The sequence below is a fragment of the Opisthocomus hoazin genome, chromosome 7 (genome assembly GCF_030867145.1).
Source record: "Opisthocomus hoazin isolate bOpiHoa1 chromosome 7, bOpiHoa1.hap1, whole genome shotgun sequence".
Taxonomy (NCBI): Eukaryota; Metazoa; Chordata; class Aves; order Opisthocomiformes; family Opisthocomidae; genus Opisthocomus; species Opisthocomus hoazin.
Window position 1 is genome coordinate 3,140,800 of NC_134420.1, and position 10,791 is coordinate 3,151,590.

Sequence of the window (10,791 nt, forward strand, 5' to 3'; positions counted from 1 at the left end):
GGCAGAGAAAACCCGGCGTAAGAATTCCCCACCGCCAAAGAAGAGTTGAGACCTTGACCTCTGTAAGGAAGTGCTGAACCACTCCTGATACGTCAGCAAGATTTATCCTGGCAACTTGCAGCGTGACAAACTTGTAATTAGCAGGTGGGTCTCAACCTTTACATTTCTTGGAGATAAGTACCACCTTCCTTACCACATGCGGTGTGATCTTCCGGTAAATCTGGATTCGGGTCGCTTTGCCTTTGACTTCTTTGATGATGGCTAGCTAGTTGAAGTCACACTTATGCATAGTTACGGTGCAGATCAAGTCTTTTTATTTGTAGGGAGCTGGCTTTGTATTTCATGTTTGTGAGCTGTGTAAACGAAGGTCAGCTCTGGAATTGCTGAATTTTGAGCCTCATTTGTTTAGTAACTATAGAAAGGCAAGAGAGGAGCAAAAGTCCCCCCCAGCAAAAGCTGACGTAGCACTTCCACAATCGCCAACCTTGAGACCACAAAATTGCTCAAGATGAGGGAGGCCTCCATTTCCTGTGCGGATCCAGGTTGAGGAGACACTTTGCTTTGCTCTTCATGTTTCCGGGAAACATCTCCCATGCTAGATCTCTCTGGGTTTTCATTCATTGTGATTTTACATCAGCTGTAACTGGAAAGTCTGAATACACTGTTTTCTGTCTGTTTTTCAGTTTCCAGCCCTCAGAAGGGCAAAACCAGAGACAGGTCTATTTAAAACACACATAACCATCCAGTTACACGAGAAAGAAGACGGAGGGGAAGAAGCTTTTAAGCTTATCGGTGCGATCAGGGCTCAACAGTTGTATAAAGATTCTGTGGGGATATAAGCATCCTCACTGAACTATTGTCTCAGGCAGGGTTTTTCTGATCTTTCTTTATATCACTGTTGCTACCCTGACACACACCTTGCCAGCCCTTCCCGTTGCAGATTTCCTCCCTTTGCCCACTTCCTCGAGGACTTTCGACCAAGACAAGCCTTGCCGCTCCCTCTGGCGAAAATCCCACAGGGAAGAAGTACCAGTCCTCTATCCTGTTGTTCCTTCTCCAGCTAAAAAAGAAGCAAAGAAAGAAGGAAAAGGAAGGAAAAAGAAGGAAGGAAGGAAGGAAGGAAGGAAGGAAGGAAGGAAGGAAGGAAGGAAGGAAGGAAGGAAGGAAGGAAGGAAGGAAGGAAGGAAGGAAGGAAGGAAGGAAGGAAGGAAGGAAGGAAGGAAGGAAGGAAGGAAGGGAAAGGAAGGGAGGGAGGGAGGGAGGGAGGGAAAAGAAAGAAAAAAGAAGAGAAAGGAAGAGAGGAGAGGAGAGGAGAGGAGAAGAGGAAGAGAAGAGAAAAGAGAAGAGAAGAGAAGAGAAGAGAAGAGAAGAGAAGAGAAGAGAAGAGAAGAGAAGAGAAGAGAAGAGAAGAGAAGAGGAAAAGAAAAATGAAAAGAAAAAGAAAAGAAAAAGAAAAGAGAAAAGAAAAGAAAAGAAAAGAAAAGAAAAGAAAAGAAAAGAAGAAAAGAAAAGAAAAGAAAAGAAAAGAAAAGAAAAGAAAAGAAAAGAAAAGAAAAGAAAAGAAAAGAAAAGAAAAGAAAAGAAAAGAAAAGAGAAAAGAGAGGCTTTCCCACAATATCCTAAGAGCTACTTCCAAGCAAGAGTGAGGTCTCACGTTGGTTCCTTGTGAGCTCCAAGGACAAGCTGTATCTCCCTGCAGCTCTGTCTTGTTCTGACCATTCCTATACGGGCAATCAACACACTCACTCGAAATGGAGACGTGTTCCTGTCTCCTCAGACCTGGTACCCCAGCCCCATCCTTCCTTCTTCTTGTTACCCACTTCTCCAAAACAGCAACCAGACTTCTGTCTCCCCAGCTTTCCCACCCTGTTGATACCTTCTCTTCTTCCCCAAACCAGGAACAGTAACCCACGGCATGTAGTGTTCTCTTCCCAATTGCCATGTGTGTTCCCTATTCATACTCGAAATTATTCTGAACAATAAAATGAAATAATATAATTAATAAATTATATTATTCTGTATTGGGTTTTTTCCCAGTATGATCTATAAGGCTAAAATGACATTTCCCTTCTCGCACATTATCACAGATTTAGTAATCGATCAGTTCCCTGACTGATCTCATTAAACGTTACGAGACTTCAAATGCCGCTGCGAACATGGCAGTAAGGACAGGGATAGAGGTAACCATGGCTTCATGTGAAAAGCAGATCCACTGGCGGTGCACAGAAATCAAGAAGTACCAACCTCTATTTCCAGTTCCCAGGCTTAGATACAAAGATTATGGTTAGAAAAAGAAACAAACCAAAATATTTCAACTTCTAAAATAGCAACCTTTAAACTGGAGTAATGAGCGGGAATAAACAATATCTTTTATTTGCCTTTGAGGTTACAAACTTCCATGCAGAGTAGAAGTATAGCTACAGCCACACCAACCCAGAGCAGGAGTCCTGTTTGGGACCAGGAGCCTGGGAGAATCTGAACTTTCACTCCGTTTTACTATCTGAAGGGGGGCCCACACTGAAAATGTCAAAAGCTGTGGTTCTTCCCACTTATCAGGTAGTTTTAGCTTTGTTTTATATTTAGCTTTCCTTTTCCTAAAGGAACTTGCTCAGAGGTGAGAAATTCCTGTTCTATCTTAACCCACAGGCTGGCTAACTTTTGTAACAAAATTAAGCCCAGACAAAATAAACCTCTCTGAATAAGGGTTGAAAGTTGGTATATGTTTTGGTCTGTGTAAAATGAAGTCACAAATTTTGTATCACAAATGTAAACATTGATGTGTTAGCAGCAAGATCAATAAAAAACTCAAAAGATATTTGGGTTCAAAGAAGATTAAATTATGTCTAATGGTATGTTTAGTCAAAACGAGCATAATTCTGGTCCAATACAGCAAAAATTGATTAAATGCCACTAAATGATAGATTTCCCTACATAGCAGCTGATGGGAAATCGTTATAAAACATGTTTCTCTTTCTCCTGATGTCACCCAGCTCTTTGGCCCCTTTCATGAAGCAATTGTTTACAAAAGTCTTCGGCTTACAGAAGTAAATAACCAGGCTGGGACAGGATTTTGTGACACAAACTACATGCAAAGCAGGTCAAGCATTCCTTTTAATGTGCAGAAGCCCGACATAGGATGGGAGCAGATTGGTCGTACACACCAAAGGAGAAGTCTCAGCACTGAAAAGCAGCGCAAAACCGCTTAGGGCTTTATATTTGCCTGAATTAGCAAATTTGAATGGGCCCAGCTTACCACGCTACCCAGACTGTTCTATGCCTGTCTTCCCTCTAATTTATTTTCAGTCATCTGTTTGTATTTGTAAATTGTATCAAGTAGTTTTGTAGCCATTTCCATACTGTTAAGGAAAATATTGGGTAGTGTTATGACAAATGCTACAGCTTCAACCAAAACATCTTCCTAAACAGCAATTTTCTATTCAGTTCTGGGGGTTTTTTTGCACCGCTCAGCCACTTTACTGTGTCACACCAGTTTAAATGAGAGTATCACAAGGCTGCAAGTCGAACTTGGGCTTATCACAGTCTAAGTGATAGACAGGCCTCTACTTCTGGAGAACATCCGGAGTGGTTGTCATCCAAAACTTGCAATCACCTCAAAAAAAAAAAAAATCCCATTTTGTTTCAAAATGGTATTCTCTATAACTGTGGAGATAAAACGGTGCTTGCTGAAAGGATATTCAATCCAGTGCTGAAAGGTGTCATAAAATCAATCATTGGAGGCCAGAGATACTGTTGGGGAGCAGCAAGGGCCAGCTGCTCCGTGAGGGAGGCCAGAGTTCACTGTAGATGGAATGGGTAACATGGGGCGTGTGACGTGTCTAACACCAACTTTTCTCTGAGTTTCTAGGATTCGGTGAATGGAGGAGCCCAAGTAGTTCCTCACAGTCAAATGGCCAGATCCAGCTCCTGCCTGCCCACTTAGCCCCCAGTAAATTTGTGGCGAAGCTCTTCATCTGTTCAGCCAATTTGGTCATGCCTAGGCCCTAGAAACACAATGTTTTTTCTAATGATATTCACAATTTGTTCATGGTCATGCCACATAGTTTCCAAGTGAACCTGAAGACTGCTAATCAAACCTCGCGCTCTCTGACTGGCACATCAAAATCTTCCTGCAGATCACATACACAAGAAAGGTAAAGGAGAAAATTTGAAAGTAACTTCAAGGTGGAGGATGACTGGTTATTTTAAGGAATCCATACAGCTGAGATAGGACAGGCTGGACTCAGGATGCAGTGTAGTCCCAGGATGGACTGTTAATGTCAGCCTCCCAGGCAGTTTTTTTTAATACTTTGTGATTCTTACTGCTAGAAAATTGTCTTTGCATATAATCTGAATCTCTGTTATTCTAGTGTTGATGCTGCTACTTCTCATCCTATATACCCTGGGCACAAGCACTACATTTTCCTCTTTGAAGCTGTCTTTCTAACACAATATGGTATGGTATTTCTTCTTTGCTAGGCCAAGCAACCCTGTTCTTTCAGCCTTTCCACGTAGGTGGAGTTTATTAGACCTCTGACTATTCTTGATGTTTTCCTCAATGCTGTCTCCAGTTGGTCTGTATGTGCCTTCAAATATCGTGCTTGAAACAGGATACGTTACTCCGGCTGAGTCGTCGTTAATGATGGTCTCATGATACGGTTACATTACGTGTCTCACGGGATACACGCACCTAGATATGATGTTTGCTTTTTCTGCAACAAAAGCACACTGTACACTGAGATTTGGCTTGTAATTCGCCATCACCTCCAGATCTTTTCCTGCAGAAATACTGGCTGACACATTATCCCCCAGCATGAGATTACGAAGTTGCTAACTGCTGCCTCAGTAGACTTGTCCACATTTAGTTTCATCTCTTTTTTTGACTGTTTCACATTTTGTCCGCAAAGTATGTGATTTTTTTTCCCCAGCTTTCATACCCTCTGTTCTACCATCTAGGTCATAATGAAAACATCAACTAGCATGGACACATGAACAAATTCCAGTGATATCTTGGTTCATACCTCCTTTCGCTCTGACAGGGCATCGCTGCCAATTGTTCCTAAAGCAGACCAACTTTGCACCCACTTTGCAGTAGTTTCATTTAGGTCATGTTTTCTTGGGTTGCTTCTGAGTTCTGTGAGAATGTGTTAGAAGCCTTATTAAAGTCAGAATACATCATCTGCTTCTCCTCTGTCCATGTGATATTCTTCGTGGAAGGAAATTAAATAGTTTGATACAGTTTGGTTTTGACAAATTTATGTTTGCTTACTCATCTCCTTTGTTTACCAATCGCTCAGGAAGCTTAATGAATAAAGGCAGAGCATCTCTACCTTTTTTGGAAAGACTTAGTACACGGCTCAATTTGCAAGTGGCTAGATCAACTTGTGACTTTCATTTTGTTTCCCAGCTGAAAAACGCTTATTAGGAGCTTTCAAATGGCAAAGTTTCTCCCAATGTGAAAAGAAAAATAAACTCGCCCTGACATAGAAATCCCTGTGCACTGAGATGAGAAGATGCCTCTTCACAGTCTGGCTCTTGTGTACTTGTTTATACTGACCTGCTTATCTCAGGCTTTATCATATCATTTACACTTCTGAACCTAATGTCTGTTTTCCAGTACAGCATAGTCAGAAAGGAAGAGCAAAGACTTAAAACATCTCATACAGAATATTCTTAGGTGGAAAAGAAAAACATGCTTAGCAATCATGACTAAAAGAACTGGAAGCTGCTGTAAACAGCAGTATTTGAAACCTCTGCACTTAACCAAGGACAGATACAGGCTGCACATTACAATTGCACTGTACAAGCTTTAAATCTATCAGCGTAACCAGGAAGTAAAAGAAAAGAAAATCCTGGATGTTTTATGGTTCTTCTTATATCATATTTAAGCACAAATGTCCTATCCTTCAGAGATTCTGAGGAACTACAGTTCTTATGTGAGTCAAGTATATTTTAAGGTTCACAATATACTGACTATATTTAAATACTTTTCTGTCTGTCTATGTTTCTATTTACTGTTGTAGTGTCTACCTAGCTACCTGTTCAGAAGATAAAGTAATAATATAGATGACATTTCTTCATAATGGATAGAATTGCGTCTCACAATGAATACTTGCAAGAAAAGAATGCAGAAAGCCATTATCCCTGTAGGTATAAAATACGTCCAGTCCAGAGAAGAGCAAGAATGGGTTGATAATTGTCATACTACAGTCAGTATTTGAGGCTCAGCTGAGCTTTTTTGAGGAAGACTTATCACAGACCTTATGCTAAAGGTCTACTCTAAAGAAAAACAATGTATTTTGCAGTCGTGAAATTAAGTTCAAGGACTCTTCAAGTCCAAACTATTCAAGTCCGATGGGCAATTCCATTCCCCAGCACCCCAGAGATGAATGGGTTATAAATGTCTTTGAAGAGCAAGAGAGCTACTCGAGTCATAAATGTAAAGACTAAGACCCTACTGCACCCGAGGAAATAAGAAATTTGGGAACAGCTTTCCCTAAGGAGGCTGTAGCACGCCTAGTTTATCTGAGGACCAACACAAGATTTCAGGTTTTAAAAAAAATAATGTTGATTCACTGACATTAGTAATGAACTTATTGCCATAATAACATGCCACACTCAGAGAATTTCAATGACAGACCGATTATCTAATTAGAAAGTAAAATTAATCACATCATGTTTTAATTACTTAATAACCAAGAAATTGTCATCAGGATGAAGGCTGGGAAATGTCATGAAAAATTATCAGGGCGTGCAATCTGCTGGTTAACAGAAAGTTTTCCTTGCAAACGTGAAGCTTGGAGGTTTGGTGGGCTCCTCACAGGCCCACCACCGAGTTCCATTTTGCATCACCACGTCTGTAACAGGCTCCGTTTGGGGACAGGGGGCCTTGTTGGACCCAAAGAGCTGAAGGCAAGACCCGAGACCTGCAGCTGGCAGCAGTAAGGATGATGGGTGCTGGAGAGGAAGAAAGCCCCGGTCCAACTGCGAACTGGAGGAAGCTGGAAGTAGAAGATGAGACTGGAGAAAAAGGAGCACTGAATTCCAGTTATTTTGGGACTAAAGATTGCCACCAGGAAGTCAGCAAAGGCTGATGTACTTCCGAGCAGTGCCGGTGTGCTTGGTGATGTGGTAGGAGGTAGTTTGGTCCAGAGCTCGAGAGCCTGCCCATTATTTGGCAGATTATGGCTCACGCCCTAAGAGATGTGTAGCACTTGTTGCAGTGAAGGAGCATTGCAGCAAAATCTAAATCTGCCAGATGTGTGATTTGGAAGAAGTATCGGGGATACAATACTTACGAAGGACTTTATATGGCCCAGGATTTTTGTGTAGGGTTGTTATTGGAGCAACTTTCTGAGTTGCTTCAGACTACTTGAAAAGCAGACTGATGTTTGAACTGGTGGTGGTGATGATTAAGGTGGTAGATGTGATGAGAAAGGCAGACAAACAAGAAGACACAGTCTTTAAATAGAGAGTAGACAAAAAAATGAAAACATTCAAATAACATGTGTCTCTGAGCCAGCCTGTTTGTTTTTGCAAGACAGGTCGCAATTAACATTTGAAAAGTTACGCAAATAATGTTTCATGCAAATATTCCCTTGGACACAGGCTTGTGATCTATTAATTATTCAAAAAACCACACAAGCATTTTGTCATTACTGTCTGTGGCATGTTCTTTGCTTTAATCTGTCCTTTGGTCTTGGGGCTGCCAAATTTCCATAACTGGGTCACCCAGTTCTTCCCCAACTTTGCTTTCTGCTGTGAAATGAAAAATTAGCATTTTCTGTGACATACATTCAGGGCATCTATGAGGAGCTTGCAGGGCATATATGAGGAGCTTGAATGGCATCTATGAGGAGCTGGAATGGCTACTCTAGAAAGTAGGGAATCCTGACATGTGCAGGGAAATATGCAGGAAGGAATGAATTCGTATTTGTGGATAACATGAACTGTCGGTGACCACTGACCTTTGCAAACATAGTCAAGGTTGATAACTGTTAGTTGACCAAAGAAAAAGAAAAATGTTACTTGATGCAGAGGAATGATGTTAGACTCACTGTTTTTGTAGTGAAAAACACTACTCTAGTGCCTAAGAATAAATTATAATAAAATATTTTAATAATTAGAACAATAATTATAACTTTAATTTAAATATATTTTCAACTCGGAGATGCATGAATCATTGTGAGTGATTTATCAATTAAAATTGGGTTGAAAATGTGATAAAGGTGACATTATCAGCATTTGCTCTTTTAACCACTAGAGAGCGTTCAAGAGCTGCTTTAAAAATCCATTTTTAACATCCCTTGAACGCCAAAGCAGGGTTGCTCTAAGATCCATGTGATAGTCACTGTGGTTTGAAGGAGGAATAAGGAGACAGCTCAGAGAGGGGCTCGGTTCTGAATTCTGCTAGCCTACACACGCCAGCGAGGAAGAGTGTGATGAAGAAATGGAGGCGATCCTTGACTTTTGGGTGTTCTGCCACGATTATCCTCAGGAGGTGACATGCCATCGGGCGTACACATCCCCAGTGGCAAACAGCACATCGGAGATGAGCATTAGGGAAAAATAATCTCGGAAGTGTTTGTCCTGTAAGGTGTATTTTTTGTTTAAGTTAAGAAGAGGTGTGGATTGCACGTGCTGAGGATGAGTAAGCAGGGCCATTTTATTGTCTCAGTACTGATAAAACTTTTTCACCAGTCGTAAAATTTATCATCATGTTAGAGTTTTGGCTGACAGTGACTGAAAATTGTTCCTGAGACCTCTGCGGAGAATAAAAAAACCAATGAAGCCCTTCACTGGGTGCTGCACATTGTCCTTCCTCTCTGAAGTGCAGTTTCCGAAGCCGGTTTTATGGAAGAAGCCAAATATGCCTCATTAGCAAAGGCAGTAAAGAACTCTGAACCGCTACCTGCACATTCGACAGGGATCTCTTCCTCCCTGGATGAACGTCCTGAGTGGCCTGCGGGTGTTTTATGCTCTCTGTTAGAAAAACACTCTTCTTCCCTTCGCCTTTCCTGGCCCCAAACAACAGTTTCCGAATTTTTCCAGTCCTCACTGCCCACTCAGACAGGCAGCTTTATGGGAACACAAATACACGTTAGCATTTGGCATCCCACGCCAACATTTAAACCTGAACGATGACAAAATCTGAACTGGTAGCGTAAGCATTAGATGAAAACAGATTTCTGTTAGGTTCACAGCCTGACTCCTAACGCTTCAACTCCCAGATTTAACCAGAGAAGGGAGCGTTGCCAAGTCAGGACAGAAGAGAGCATCACCTCACCTGATGTAATGGGAAGATGTAAAAAGAATAAACTCAGCTTTAAAAATGAGTATCAGATGGTAAGAGTGGAATTGGCCAGCAGGATTGGTCTTACTTCTTCTGTGCAAGTGGGAGTGTGTGGAGGAGGCCTCAGTGATGCTCACTTGAAATTTGACTCAAGCACTTGATGCCTTGCTTTGCAGCCATGGTGCACCAGGGCTGATGACCGGCATCCTGGCATTCCTCATCACGCCGGCTGGATGTAAGTCTCATGGGAAGCCTTAGGGATCTCCTGAACATGCTTTCTTCATGTGAAAGACAGTGTCAGAAGCCAAATTTCTATAAACAAACTCCATGAAAAGCCACTTACCTCATCTTTCAAATGACCCATGTTCCCAACTTCACTTCTAGGTAATTACCAGAGATCAGCAGAAGTCTTTCAGCCTGCCCTTTCTCTTTGCGTGTGTGGGGAATACACAGGGATGGGCAGAAGCCAATTCTGGAGCAAGTGATCTCCTTGAGGAAAAGGGAAAAGCTATGAGAGAGGGAAGAGGCTGGGACAAGAAGACTGTCTTGGAAAACAGCTCTGCTGCCCCATTTCTTACTGGCCCCAGAGATTTCACAATTTCACACCAAATATATGCTCCATAACCATTGCTGCAGACTCTTTTATTAAGGTCCTGTCCTCTTCAAATGCTTTTTATAGAGTTGGCCTCTTTCAGTTTTTACAGTCCACTAGAAAGATATTTACCGCAGAAGGGAAGAAGGAAAGAGATCGTTAACCTTCGCCCGGCACTGCAGTTTTAATGGACTTAAGATGTGATAAGAGGTGAGGCTTGGACATGGACCTGCAGTGCCTGACCCCAAGCCAAGGGTGGGTTCCACCACAGCCCCGGAAAGACAAGCCGAAGTAACAGAGTAAGGATTTGAGCTGAAGGGTAAAACTTTGGCACCGTTTAAAGTAATGGCAAAAGTGCCACTGACTGCAGAATAGATGTGTTTCCTCCTGAAGCCTTTGCAGTTGATAGGTAAGGATCAGAAATATCTGTGTTCTAACAGGACATCTCAATCTCCTCTGAGTATGCATAGTTTTTATGCTCAGGAAAACTGAAATTGGAGAATCAGAGAATCACCAGATAGTTCAGGTCAGAAGGGACCTCACGTCTCTAGTCTTGTCTCCCAAACCTCCAAGATTGGACACTGCCCAACCTCTTGGGCAACCTGTGCTCCTTTTCATAGACCCCAGGATGTTGGTGGTGGTCTTTGCTGCCAGGAACACTGTAAGCCCATGGTCAGCTCACTGTCCACCAAGTGACTCAGGTCCTTTTCAGCAGAGCTGCTCCCCAGCCAGTCGATCCTAGCCTGTGTGGTTGCCACGGGCTCTTCCTTCCCAGAATCAGAATGAACATCTAATTGGACAAGTGGTTCCATCACTTTTTCTATTGTCCTACAAGAAAAAATATGTATGTGTATCGGAAAAAAATAATTAAAGCCTTCAGTTTGAAAATAATTCAAGCAAGTCTTAACTA